Below are 14,584 nucleotides of genomic sequence, written 5' to 3'. Positions count from 1 at the left end.
TACTTAGCAACAATTTTTCCTCTGTTAGGGAAAATCAGATCTAATATATAATTTCTCTTTCTTTGCTCCTGTATTTTTAACAATATGAAATTATCATTAAAAGAAGTAAAGAAAATTATTAGTTGCTTTGCTCTGGGCAGAAAAATTGCCAATATTATTTGGATAATTGAAGTCTCCTAATGGTCATATCATACCTCTGGGGGAGGTTTGGAGTCTCTTTTCCCTACCCCTAAATCACTGTGTTTTTCCATCCTAGTAGTCTCTGTTAAACTCGGGTAACAGAATTTGCTTCTTTTTCTTCCTCCATTTATCTAAAGTTGAAACCAACTTCTGTCTCCTATGTTCTAGCCTCCCCTTTGCACAATTTCCTTGATTTCCTCAAGTGAATATAATTTCTTTAGACAGAGTACAGCCTTACCTATTCATTTTATAAGGAATATACCCAAATATACATACATACACACACACATATATATATATATACATGTGTGTGTGTATATATATATATGTTATATACATACATATTGGGTATGTGTATACATTCCACTCAGTTTCATTCTAACTAGTCTTAGTTATGAAAATGAGGTCATATTTGACTCTTGGCATCAGCACCTTTTATCTTGTTTGTTTCCTGTGATTTCTGTATAGACATTTGCGCTTATGGCTTTGTTACATACATTTGGATTCTATCTCATGTGAACTCCTGAAACCTCACATGCCATTTTTATTCCCATAATATAGATATTGTGCATGGAATTTGGCTTGTTGAATATGAATTAGCAGTTCAGCCTTCTATATTTCCTCTTCAGTACACTCTCTTGATTAGATTTGCTCTTGTATTTTTACTGGCTCTTGCTATGTCACTAGGAACATTGTGTGTCAATATTTTAAACCATGGAGCAGAAATCCAATTCCCATTCTCTAAAATCATTTTTCTAAATTTTATTTCCTGTATCTCTTTTATTCAATGAGCAGAAATGATAGAATAAACTCATTCCTCATTTGTGTTCAGTTTCTTGCTTATTTCATTACCTTTGGAGATTCTTTTTTAGACTTAGACAATATTATTAATGACTATATGAATAACAAGAAGTGAATAATTTTTATGTTTTGACTAATCTTAGGAAGTCCTTTTTCTTTAATTGGATAAATATTCAGGAAATACAATAAACTTCACCGTGGTTGTCCAGTTAACACATACACAACTAGGTACCTCTCAGTAGGGAGTCACCAAAGATGAAGTTTTTCCTTATTCTTCTTATCCCAATAGGATAATCTCTCATTTGACAGAATCTCATTTCTCATTCCTTAGATGAAGGGAATCTTAATTCAAAATATTTAGCTCCCTCAGCTTTAGGGAAAAAAAAACAAACAAACAACAACTGAATTCTTGACATTCTACGTGCTTATTAATACTTACCGTTTTTTGCTCTGAGACACTTTTCTGCTCTCTCATCCTTGGTGGAGATCAGAATGATCTTTTCCCCCTTCATATCTTTTTACTTATTTTAACCTCAAACTTATCTGTCCATACTCCTTTCCTCACTGACCTTGAACTTTTCCACCCTCCCTCCTAGAACAGAAACTAGACTATATTTAGTCTCTTGACCATTGTAAAAGTACAAAAATTGATTAGCCAAATTTTCACCATCATTTTTCTCTGTTCTGTACCCTATATGATATTTTACACTTTCTAAATTCCAAATTTTCTGCCTGCAAATGATTTTAATTCCCCTCTTCTGCACCAAACTAACACTTTAAGAATCTTTTCATCAGCTGTTAAACATAAGACTTTCTTTTCACTCAGAATCTTTTACATTTCCTTATTAACAAGTTTTACTTTCTTTTTTTTAACTTCCCTTGCTACAAAAAACTACATTTTCCTTATTTTTATTATCTCTTGTCTTCCTCCTCTGGGCCTTCTCTTCAATCTGTCTTCTTCAGATTGCTTACCTTCTTCACACTGATAATGACCTTTAAATTAATTCCACAATTTTTTCCTCTTTCTAACTGTTTATATCTTCATCACTTCTTCCTCTGTTAGCCTTTTATGCATCATGGCTTTATGTTTCAAGGCTTTGGAAGTAAATTCAGATAATAGCTTAGGAATTTCTACTCCTAATATCACAGCAGGAAGAAACTTTAGAGAACATCTTCTCATTTTACACTTAATAAAAATGAGACCTCACTAACTGAGTTGACATGTAAGAGCACACTGCTATTCTGTATTACACAGGAATCTTAAATACAGGTTTTATAATTTTAAGGGCACAATTCATTCCACTATACCACCCCCCCCCCCCTGCTAAAGGAAGAATATCCAACACATCTCTCTCCCTTCATCAGAGTGATTGTGATTATAATTTAATGAACTTTTGTCAACATTTGGAATTTTATTGCTTTGGGAAAAAAAGATGGAAATTATTATTAGTATCATTATTATTATTTTAAGGAGTCTTTAGTAGCAGAAGGACATCATGAGTACACACACACGCACACACACACACACACACACACACACACACACACACATATATATATATATATATATATATATATATATATATATATATATATATATATATATATATATATATATATATATATATATATATATATATATATACATATATTTGTACTCTTCCAAAGGATGATTGTCTTTTCTTTATTCTCTCTTTTCGCAGTATAAAGATTTTAGTATCCAAGAGACATGGTTCAAAAATACTATTGATATTATAGTCAATGACTTGGAACAGCAAATTTAATTAACCCATTAAAGCTGAATTTTTGGCAATAAAAATATAACTCACATTCCTTTTTTGATTTTTAACTATTATGAGACTTAATATCTCTCCTAAATTTCAAAGATATGCGAACTTAGTTACTCATTGATTCTTCACAAAAGTAAGAAGAATACAAAAAGGGAGTTTAAAATGCTTTCATTTCCTTTTCTGGATCATTGAATCCTTAGATTTAGAATTGTAAGGGACTTTGTAGACTATTTAGTACAGTCAATCTCAATTTGCATATGAAGAAAGGGAAAAACAGATGGGGCAAAGTCACTTGTCTAATGTTAAAGAAGTATTCAACAGAAAAGTCCCTTCCTCATATAATAGCAAAAGGCTTAAAAGTTCTAATAAATGAAATGATCAATCATTGCTTCAGAAGAATGATGACGAGATATGTCTGCTGGATTTTGGTAGAGAGGCACAACTATGGGTTCTGAATGAAGCATACATTTTGAGTTGTATTAAATATGTTTTTAGTTTGCCTAAGTTCATTCAGCATGTATGTGTGTGGGGTGTGTGTGTGTGTGTGTGTGTGTGTGTGTGTGACAGAGAGAGAGAGAGAGTGAGAGAGAGAGAGAGGAGAGAGAAGCATGGTAAAGTGGAGTCATCATTAGAAAATGACGATGATGTTGAAAAAAAGACCATCAACAAGACATTATTTAAAAATAAATTTCTATATGCCAGGAATAAAGTGGAGTCATCATTAGAAAATGACAATGATGTTGAAAAAAAGACCATCAATAAGACGTTATTTAAAAATAAATTTCTATACGCCAGGACATAATTGAGCCCTGAAGGTCTACAGAAACAATGAGGAAGCTGAAATTTTTAGTCATTTTATTTGCCTACTTGGCAGATTTTCTTTAAGTGCTAAAGATGAAACAAAAAAAAAATGTCTGAAATAAAAGCACAACTTTTTAAGTTTAGTAAGATGTGGCCAATCGTGATTTTGTATTTTCATTTACAGTCTTGACAAGTCCCTTGACAATCTGACATATAGCAATGAAACTCACTTATCTTGCAGGAAAAATAGACTTTGCAAACTTACTCTAACAGCCACTGACTTCTGTTTTCTTTTTTGCTTTATGACCAAATTCTAATTTGCACTCTTAAAAATGATGGAATATTTCATCTTAAGCAATCTCAACTGTAGCAGAAAGAGGAGATTTGTTATGACTCCTTGGCTAACCAGTGCATCCATTTTCTTCATGTCTTGCACATAGATAATTTCTGTTCTGTTCCCTGTATACCTTTCATTTTTCTAAGTAATGGATTTCTATTTTTTAACTTGAATTTCCTTTAATTTTGCTTTCCCCTATTTAACTATTACAGGTTTTTTTGGAAGTACAACTGAATTAACCAAGAGAAACACATATCTATATATCTATATATCTATCTATATCTATCTATCTACCTATCTATCTATATCTTTATATGGAAAGGGTTGGAAGGAGGAAGGGAGAAAGAGACAGAGACAGAAACAGATGGAGACAAAGAAGGGGGCAGGAGAAAGAGAGGGACAAAGGGAGAGAAGAAGAGAGAGATGGAGACAGAGAAATACAGAGATAGACAGATTCAAAGAAAGATACAGAGAGAGATTTTAACTATGCATCTCTTATATATTAATATGGAAAAAGTACCTTCTTGGATTCACACCAATTGTATTTGGTATTCTGTACTTGTTTTGGAATAAAATAATTATAATAAAATGTCAATTTAGAGAAAACACATGAGACCCAGAAATATTGATGGTAATTCCTTATCATTCATAAAGGCAAGGGACGATGTCATCAAGTTCATAATGGAAATAAGTCAAGTCTCACAATCTCTACATGAAAACATAGCTAAACTGTCCACTTCACCAAATTCTCTCAATCTATGTTCAAATCACTTCAGATTCAACAAACACTTTTAAATATCTACTATGTGCAATAGACTTTGGAGATATGGGAAGAAAACAGCAAACTAAGCAATCTTGAAAAGCTTCCATAGTCAGTCACAAACCAGAACAACAGCATATGAATATACTTAAGCAAATTTCTCCTTCATTTGGTCTTTGAGCAGAACTTTCTCTGAGTCATTTACTAAGTGGCTTAGGGTATAAAGCACTGGGCTTAGAATCAGGAAAACTTATCTTCATGAGTTCAAATATGGCCTCAAATGCATACTAGCTGGGTGACTCTGGACTAGTTACTTAACTCTGTTTCCTGGAGAGGAAATGGCAAAGCACTCTAGTATCTTTACAAAGAAAAATGGGATTACTGAGAGGAGGACATGTCTGAACAACAAAAACAGGACTCTCATGACAGTAGCATAAATTCATCTGCTTCATTTGAGTCTCATTTGATAAGTAAACTGCATTCAAAATGTTAGAATCATGAAAGACTATGAAGTTTATTAACTCATATTACTATGAGAAGTGAAAAGAAAATAAAGTTTAAAATAAGCTTGATGAAGGATCCAAATAAGTAATATCATTCCAAGAGCATTTAAGGATGAAACTAGAAGGAGGACAAGAAACAGATGAGAAATGGAGGAAGGGCAATAGAGAGTTATGTAACAGATTCTTTCACAGACAAAAATATAGAAGCCACTACACTGTGTTTCATTATCATAGTCTATGAAATAAATGTGGAAGAATTGATAAGTAATCAAAAGAAAACAAAAATTGCAACTGTATTGAAATATATGAACTATATACAGACAAGGCCTATGCTGGAAGTAAAACAAGGAAGAAATAATATCAAAGAAACAAATTGAAAAAATCAACTAAGATTTTATTAATGCCAAAAAGGCAATCTCAAGAACATCAATTACTATCCCATAGGTCTACTTTCTCATTTTTAAAGAAAATCTACATGAAATAATGTGAGAACAATTTAGATATACTTAGAAGGAATTTTTGATAAGCTTATCATCACATTGAATGTAAGCTTCTTGAAGTCAGAGAACATTTCAGCTTTTTGTTACATCCTTACCACTTATCAATGTCTGGCATATATTAAGGGCTTAATAAAAAATTCTAAATTGTTTAATACAATGTTTACTAAGCACACCTATATATCTTATTTACTTTGAACCTTTTAATAATTATATGAGACAATTGTACTGTTATCCATAGTTTTTACTAAAATGAAAATAGAGGCCCAGGGAGGTTAAGTAACTGGCCCATCATCATATTAGGGCACATTACAGGGAGGAATAGATCTCAAATTCAGACCTTCTGACTCCAAGTTCAATTGACATCACTACCACCACCCATATATACTAGTGAATGACACATCACATGATGTAGCACTGTTCTAAAGAAAATAAGCAAGATAAGAGGAACATGGCATGAAAAAGTCATGAAAGTAGTAATAGCAGTAGTAGTAGTAGTAGTAGTAGTAGTAGTAGTAGTAGTAGTAGTAGTAGTAGTAGTGGTAATAGTGGTAGTAATAGTAGTAGTAGTAGTAGTAGTAGTGGTAGTAGTAGTAGTAGTAGTAGTAGTAGTAGTAGTAGTAGTATATTTGTGTTGATACTGTCACACTTACAAATCTCATCTTCCTTTTGCCCCTAAATGTGTTTGTATTATGAAGGGCAAGGTGTCACCTCATGTTTGAGAAAATGGTCAAGGTTACAAATGCTTAATGGATATAGTAATGATAATGATAATAATAGATGACATTTACTCTAAGGATTGCATACTGACTTGGAAAAATTATCCTGAGGGAGGGGAGCCAAGATGACAGTGTAAAGGCAGGGACTTTCCTGAGTGCTCCCCCAAAACCCTCCAAATAGCTTTAAATAATGACTCTAAACAAGTTCTAAAGCAGCAGAATCCATCAATTTTCCAACACAAGGCAACTTAGAAGTTTGGCAGGAAAAGTCTGCTGCACTAAGATGAGAGAGGAGCACAGTCTAGCATGGATTGCACCAGTACAGACCTGACCCCAGCACAGACCAGGCCACAGAGAACAAAGAGCAGACTTTGGGAATGAATCAACAGCAGCAGTGGCAGTTTCTAAACCTCTCAGTCTACAGAAGCCAAAGAAAAATAAGAAGATTAGCAAGAAAGTATGTGGCACCTGGTTGAAAGTGGAGTACAATCTAGTACAGGCTATATCAACAAAGTCCAGCCCAAGCAAAACAGGAGCAGGCCTTGGGAATGATTGAATTGGCAGTGACAGGAGCTGCTTCCAGAACTCTCAGTTCACAGGCAGTAAAGAGGTTAAACAACTGGCCAGAAGATTACAGGGATCTCTTTGTTAGCATTGAGGAAGAACACAGTTGCTTTGCCCATACTCAGACCTAGGTCAGTCTTGAGTGGCAGTTCCAGGGAAAGGAGGAGCACTAGTACACCAGAGCTTAAGGCCACAGTGGTCCAGGGACACTCCTCACAGTTCTAGGGCAGAAAAGAGTACTTCTGGTCACTCACAAACTATAGCACAGGTCAGGAGAACATTAAACATCTCTTCTTAAATCATACCACCTTGGAAGAACTGGAAACTTACAGGTATCTAGAAGTATCTCTGAGAATAGCTGGACAAAACTCCTGAAGCTTGGAACAGTGCATGGTCCACCATGGAAGCAGAGCCCTACTTTAACAAAGAGTTAAAAATGAAGTAAAAGACCGGGAAAACGAGCAAATAGCATGAAAACATTCTAAATACAGAAAGTTACCATGGCGATAAGGAAGATTAAAACACATTCAGAAGAGGATAACAAAGACAAAGTTCCTTCATCCAAAACTTCCAATAAAAATCTAAATTGGTCTCAGGCCATGGAATACCTCAAAAAAGATTGTGAAAATCAAATAAGAGAGCTAGAGGAAAGGTTGGAAAGAAAAATGATATTGATGTGATGAAATCTTGAAAAACAAGTCAACAGATTGGTAAAGGAGACACATACACACACAATGCTGAGAAAAATAGATAAATAAAAATAAATAAATAAAATAAATTCAAATAAAATTAAATAAATTTAAATAAAAAATAGACTAGGCCACATGGTAAAAGAGGTTCAAAGAGTCAGTGAGGAGAAGAATGCCTTTAAAAGACTGGCCAAATGGAAAAAAAGAACAAAACTTCACTGAAGAAAAAGAAATTTCTTAAGAAGTAGAATTGGAGGGAATAGGCAGGGATTCATTTGAGCTCTCCTCCAAAACTTTCCAAATACCTTTAAAAATGCCTCTAAACAAATTCTAGAGCAGCATAACCCATAAAAAATGGAATAAAATGTGATGCCTAAGAAAACTTGGAATGAAAGATCTATATCAGCATGAGGGAGGAGTACAGCCCACCACAAGCCACACTGGCATAGACCGGGCCCCAGAACAGGCCTTAAGGTGATGAAATAGTTGGCAGCAGTGATGGTTTCCAGACCTCTTGGCACACAAGCACCAGTGACAACTTAGAAGGTCAAGAGGAAGGGTCTGTTGCCTTGGGCGGGGGGGTGGGGTGGGTGGAGTGAAGCGCAGTTCAATACAGGCCATACTAGGACAGAACAGTCCCAGAAGGCTAGGATCAGGCTTTAGGAGTGACTGAATCAGTACCAGCAGTAACAACAACTGTTTATTGGGGTTCTCAGTCCAGAGAAGGTAAGGGGATTGACGAACTGATCAGAAGGAGATTACAAGTGTCTCTTTGCTAACACCGAGGCAGAACTCCATTTCTTTGCCTACACCCAGATCTTGATGCCGGACTTGAATGGCAAACTCAGGCCAAGGAAGAGAATTAGCACAGAGTTCTCAGCCACCTAGAAGGGGGACCTACCTCAACGATTCAATGCAGAAAAGTATGTCTGGGGGCAGAGCCAAGATGTCAGAGTAAGAGTAACTACTTACCCAAGCTCTAAGACAAACTTCTTCAGAAACTACTAAAAAGAGAATTTGAACCAATTTTGGAGTAGCAGAATCCAGTGGGTGACAGACTGTGGTATATTTCCAACCCAGGATAGGCTGAAAGGTGGATGGAAAGGATCTGTTGCATGGGACTGAAGGAGTACACAATGTAGAGGCTGTACCAGCATGGACCCTGTCATAGCAAAGCCAAGCAGGAAACCTTGGACCATCTGAAGCAGCAGCCACACTGCTGAATGTCAAACATATCAGCCCAGGACTGGAGTCCAGCGGAACTGAGCTGGAGAGAACCTCAGAACCCCAGGTTACTGCAGGAGATGATCCTGAGACTATCAGCCCACAGATTGAATGTCTGTAAGTCACCTACTCGAACTTCTGGGAGCCAAGATGGTAGAGTGATCAGTAAATGCTCTACCCCTCCCCTTGTTGACCTTGAAAAATTCAGAGAATAAATCCCCAGGAAAATTCCTGGAACAATGTTATCAGCCGAAGGGGTAAACAGTCTCTTAGCCCCTGAAGCTAGGAAAATCGCAAAGGGGAGTCCATCGTGATGTGGCTAAAGGAGACCAGTGTAGCACTGAGGCTGTCCCAGACAGACCAACTTCAATGAACTAGGAGGAGATCCTGAATCACAAAGGGGAGTATAAGGGAGGGGTTTGATAGAAGGGAGGAGGAGATAAACTAGATGCATTTACAGTAAGGTCAGAGGTGAAACAAGGATGTCAATTATCACAACTTTTATTCAATATGTTACTAGAAATTTTAGCTATAGCAATAAGAGAAGAAAAAGAAACTGAAGGAATTAGAATAGGCAAAGAGGAAGTTAAGTTATCACTTTTTGCAGATGTTTAGGATGATATACATAGAGAATCCTAGATAATCAAGTAAAAAATATACCTAAAATAATAAACTACTTTGGCAAAGTTGCAGTTTACAAAATAAACTCCGATAAATCATACACATTTCTATATACTACAACAAAACCCATCAGCAAGGGATAGAAAGAGAAATCCTGTTTAAATATATGATAGACACTGTAAAATATCTGAGAGTCTGCCTGCCAAAACAAACTCATGAACTATTATAAAGCATTTTTCACTCTAATAAAGTCAGATGTAAGTAAGTGGAAAAACATCAGTTGCATGTGGGAAAGTCAAGCTATTGTAATAAAAATGACAATCCTACCTACATGAATTTACATATTCAGGGCCTTACTAATCAAAAAACATTTTTAAAAAGTAGCATCTTAAAACACAAACTAGCCCAAAAGGTAAAAGAAATTAAAAAAGCCAATGGTAGAAGAATGGTGTAAAAAGAATAGTCCAAATGGAAAAGGAGATCAAAAAGCTCACTAAAGAAAGTAATTCCTTAACTGTTAGAATTGAGTAAATAGAAGCTAATGATTTTATGAGAGACCAGGAAACAAAATAAAAACAAAAAAAATGAAAAAATAGAAAAACATGTGAAATATCTCATTGGATAAACAACTGACCTGAAAAATCAATCTAATAAAGATAATTTTAAAATGATTTTACTATCTGACAGCAATTATTAGAAAACAGGATTCTAGATGTCATCTTTCAAGAAATTATAAAGGAAACTGACCCAATATTGTAGAATCAGAGGGTAAAATAGAAATCAAAAGAATCAACTGATCACTTTTGAAAGACAATCCAAAATGAAAACTCCTAATAATATTATAGCCAAATTCCATAATTCCCAGTCAAAAGAGAAAATATTTCAAGCAGTCAGCAAGAATCAATTCAAGTATATCTATAAGTATGTTTATGTATGTGTGTGAAACATAGAGAATTGTGTCAAAGTTATGAAAAATAAGAATCATTTACCAATTGATAAATGATCAAAACATATAATCAGTTTTGTGATTTCTGAAACGAGTTGCACAAAACTCCGGAAGCTTGGGACTCTCAGCCCCACACCCTGGAATCAGAGCCCTACTTTAACAAAGAGTTAAAGGTCAAGTAATAGGCTGGAGAAATGACCAAGCACCATAAAAAGAAAAAAGAAACATCTCCATCTACAGAAAGTTACTATGTTGACAAGGAAGATCAAAACACACATCAGAAGAAGATACCAAATTCAGGCTTCTACCTCCAAAGTCTCCAAAAAATGTGAATAAATATCAATTAATATGAAGTGCTCAAAAAGAAGTTTTAAAATCAAGCAAGAGAGGTAGAGGAAAAATTGGGAAATAAATGAGAGTGATGAAAGAAAATTGTAATGAAGTAATCAAAGCTATTTATAGCCATATAAAAATATTCTAACTCACTCTTGATTGCAGAAATGAAATTGTAACTATTCTGAGGTACTACCTCATACCTAATAGATTGTCTAAATGGGACAGAAAAGGTAAATGACAAATGGTGGAGGGGATATGGGAAAAATGAGACATAAATGCACTGTTGGTGTTATTCACTGAGTTGACTCTTCTGTATAGCCATTTGGAAATATACCCAAACGGGAATAAAACCATACATACCTTTTGACCTAGTAGTCCCACTACTAGGTCGGTATGCAATAAAGAGATAAAAACAAAAAGAAAAATAACCTACATATACAAAAATATTCATGGTAGTACTTTTCTTGTGCCAAAGAATTAGAAATCAAGGGGCTGTGCATTAATTGGGAAACGGATGAACAAATTGTGGCATGTGATTATGGTTTAATACTATTACACTATAAGAAACGGTTAGCATGATGCTCTCAGAGAAACCTGGAAAGACTTGCATGAGCTGGATGCAAAGTGAAACGTATTGTGTACATGTTAACAACAATGTTGCAAGATGATCAACTGTGAATAACTTTCTCAGTAATACAATCATCCAAGAAAACTCTGAAGGACTTCTGATGAAAAACGCTCTCCATTCCTGGAGAAAGAACTGATGGTGTCTGAATACAGAATGAAGTAGAAGCTTTAACTTTATTTTTCTTGACGGTTTGTTTTTTATTTATATATTTTTTTCACAACAAGTTTTGCATGACTACATGTGTGTATCTTATGTCAAATTGCTTTCCTCAAAGAGGAGTGACCAGGGCAAAAAAGAGAGAATTTGAAACTCAAACTTTTAGAAACAAATGTTAAAACTGATTTTACATGTAACTGTGGAAAAATGAAGTAACAATTGTTTTCTTAGGGATAGAGCAAAGATAGTGGAAAATATCAGGAAATTGGCTCAGTCCTTTATAATTTCCCTCAGGAGCATTGCAAATAAACTATTCCTTTACTCCCCTAATTTAGTTACAGTATCAGTCTTTATACCTACATCATGTATCCATTTTGACTTTATTCTTGTGTATGGTGTCAGGCATCAGTCTATGCCCAGTTTCCACCACACTGTTATCCATTTTGTGTGCCAAAGAGTGAGTAGTTATTCAAGAAGCTGGAGTCTTTGGGTTTATCAAACAGTAGACTGTTATATTCATTGACTACTATGTCTTGAGTACCTAACCTATTCCACTGATTTACACATCTATTTCTTAGCCAATACCAAGTGGTTTTGATGATTGCTGCATTATAATACAATTTGAGATCTGGTAGGGCTAGGCCACCTTCCCTAGCATTTCTTTTCATTAATTTCCTTGATCATCTGGACCTTTTGTTCTTCCAGATAAATTTTGATTATTTTTTCTACCTCTAGAAAATAATTTTATGATATTTTGATTGGTATGGTACTGAATAAGTAAATTAATTTAGGCAGAACTGTCATTTTTATTATATTAGTTCAGCCTACCCATGAGCAACTGATATTTTTCCACTTAAATAGATGTGTGCCAAAAGTGTTTTGTAATTGTGTTTGTATAGTTACTGGGTTTGGTTTGGCAGGTAACCATTCTAGAGAACAATTTGGAACTATGCCCAAAGGGATACAAAAATTTGCATACCCTTTGAGCCAGCAATATTGCTTCTAGGACTGTATTCCAAAGAGATCATAAAAACAGGAAAAGGTCCCACATGTACAAGAATATTTGAAACAGCTTTCTTTGTCGTGACCAAGAACTGGAAATCAAAGGGATGCCCATCAACTGGGGAATGGCTGAACAAGTCGTGATACATCAATGTAATGACATGCTATTGTGCTATAAGAAATGATGAACAGGAGAACTTCAGAGAGGCCTGAAAGGACTTATATGAACTGATGCTGAGTGAAAGGAGCAGAACCAGGAGAACACTGTACTCAGTAACAGCCACAGTGTGAGAGGACTGTTTCTGATAAACTTAGCCCTTCACAGCAATGCAAGGACATAAAACATTCTCAAAGGACCTTCGAGCCAAATTTCATCCACATCCAGAGAAAGAACTATGGAATCAGGAGGCAAAATGAAGCAGAATATTTTCTCTTATGTTATGTTTTGTTTGGTTCGGTTTTTTCTCAAGGTTTCTCCTATTCATTTTAATTCTTCTATGCAACATTATTAATTTGAAAATGTGGTTAATAACAATAAGATTGTATGCCATCTTGGGGGGGAAAAGAAGAAGGAGGGGGAGAAAATATAAGACTTATGGAATTGATCTTAGAAAACTGAAAACAAATAAATTAATTTTAAAAAATAATAAAAAGGAACAACATTACACCAAATCTTTAAAAGAATTCTGGAGTGACAGAGTTCAGAAAAGCATGGAATGAAGCCATTTTCCAAGCAAAGATAACTTAGAAGGACTTCAGGAAATGTCTTTTTTTCCATTTGGGTAAAAAGGAAGGAGCCAAGAGGGCAGAGTAGAAACACACACATATGCTAGCTCTGAAACCCACAGCCCATAAAATACCTGTAAAATACCCAACAAATTCTGGATCAACGGAAGCCACAGAACAACAGAGAAGAGGAGATTTTTGTACCAGAGAGCCCTGAAAAACTGACATGAAAGGTCCGTCCTGCACTGGACCAGAGCAGAACCCAGCCTTGCCTTGGCTGAGCAGCACCAAGAGGAGCAGATACGAGCAGGCTTCAGGGACGTAATCTCCAACAGCTATGCAGGTCCCTCCACCCACAGGCGGCAAAGGTCAGTGAGAGGATCTTTTCAGCTCCCAGAGAGGGGAGCGGGGTGCCTCCATAACTCAGGCCCTGTCAGGATAGAACAGGGAAGGTGGCAGCGGACAGTGGCTCCCAAAGCAGGCAGAAGCTCAGCTCCATTGCTGAAGGTCTCTGCATAAACCCCCTGAGGGAACTGAGCCTGTGAGGCTGCCCTGCCCTGAGCTGAGCACCTGAACTTAATCTCGCACTGAATAGAAGCCCTGCCCCCGTCCTGGGGCTGGGAAGCAGCATTTGAATCTCAGACCCCAAGCTGTGGCTGGGTGGATCTGGAAGCAAGGTGGGTGTGGAGAGGACACTAAGAAGTCAAGTCACTGGCTGGGAAAATGCCCAGAAAAGGGAAAAAAAAATAAGACCATAGAAGGTTACTTTCTTGGTGAACAGATACCTCCTCCCATCCTTTCAGATGAGGAAGAACAAAGCTTACCACCAGGGAAAGACACAGAAGTCAAGGCTTCTTCATCCCAAAAATCCAGAATAAATATTCAATGGGCTCAGGCAATGGAAGAGCTCAAAAAGGATTTTGAAAATCAAGTTAGAGACGTGGAAGAAAAACTGGGAAGAGAAATGAGAGAGATGCAAGAAAAGCATGAAAAGCAGGTGAACACCTTGCTAAAGGAGACCGAAAAAATGCTGAAGAAAATAACACCTTGAAAAATAGGCTAACTTAATTGGCAAAAGAGGTTCAAAAAGCCAATGAGGAGAAGAATGCTTTCAAAAGCAGAATTAGCCAAATGGAAAAGGAGGTTCAAAAGCTCACTGAAGAAAATAGTTCTTTCAAAATTAGAATGGAACAGATGGAGGCTAATGATTTTATGAGAAACCAAGAAATCACAAAACAAAACCAAAAGAATGAAAAAATGGAAGATAATGTGAAATATCTCATTGGAAAAACAACTGACCTGGA

The sequence above is a fragment of the Notamacropus eugenii genome, chromosome 2, assembly GCF_028372415.1.
Source record: "Notamacropus eugenii isolate mMacEug1 chromosome 2, mMacEug1.pri_v2, whole genome shotgun sequence".
In the NCBI taxonomy this organism is placed as follows: Eukaryota; Metazoa; Chordata; class Mammalia; order Diprotodontia; family Macropodidae; genus Notamacropus; species Notamacropus eugenii.
The sequence above is the reverse complement of the archived record's forward strand: the minus strand, read 5'-3'. Positions refer to the sequence as shown.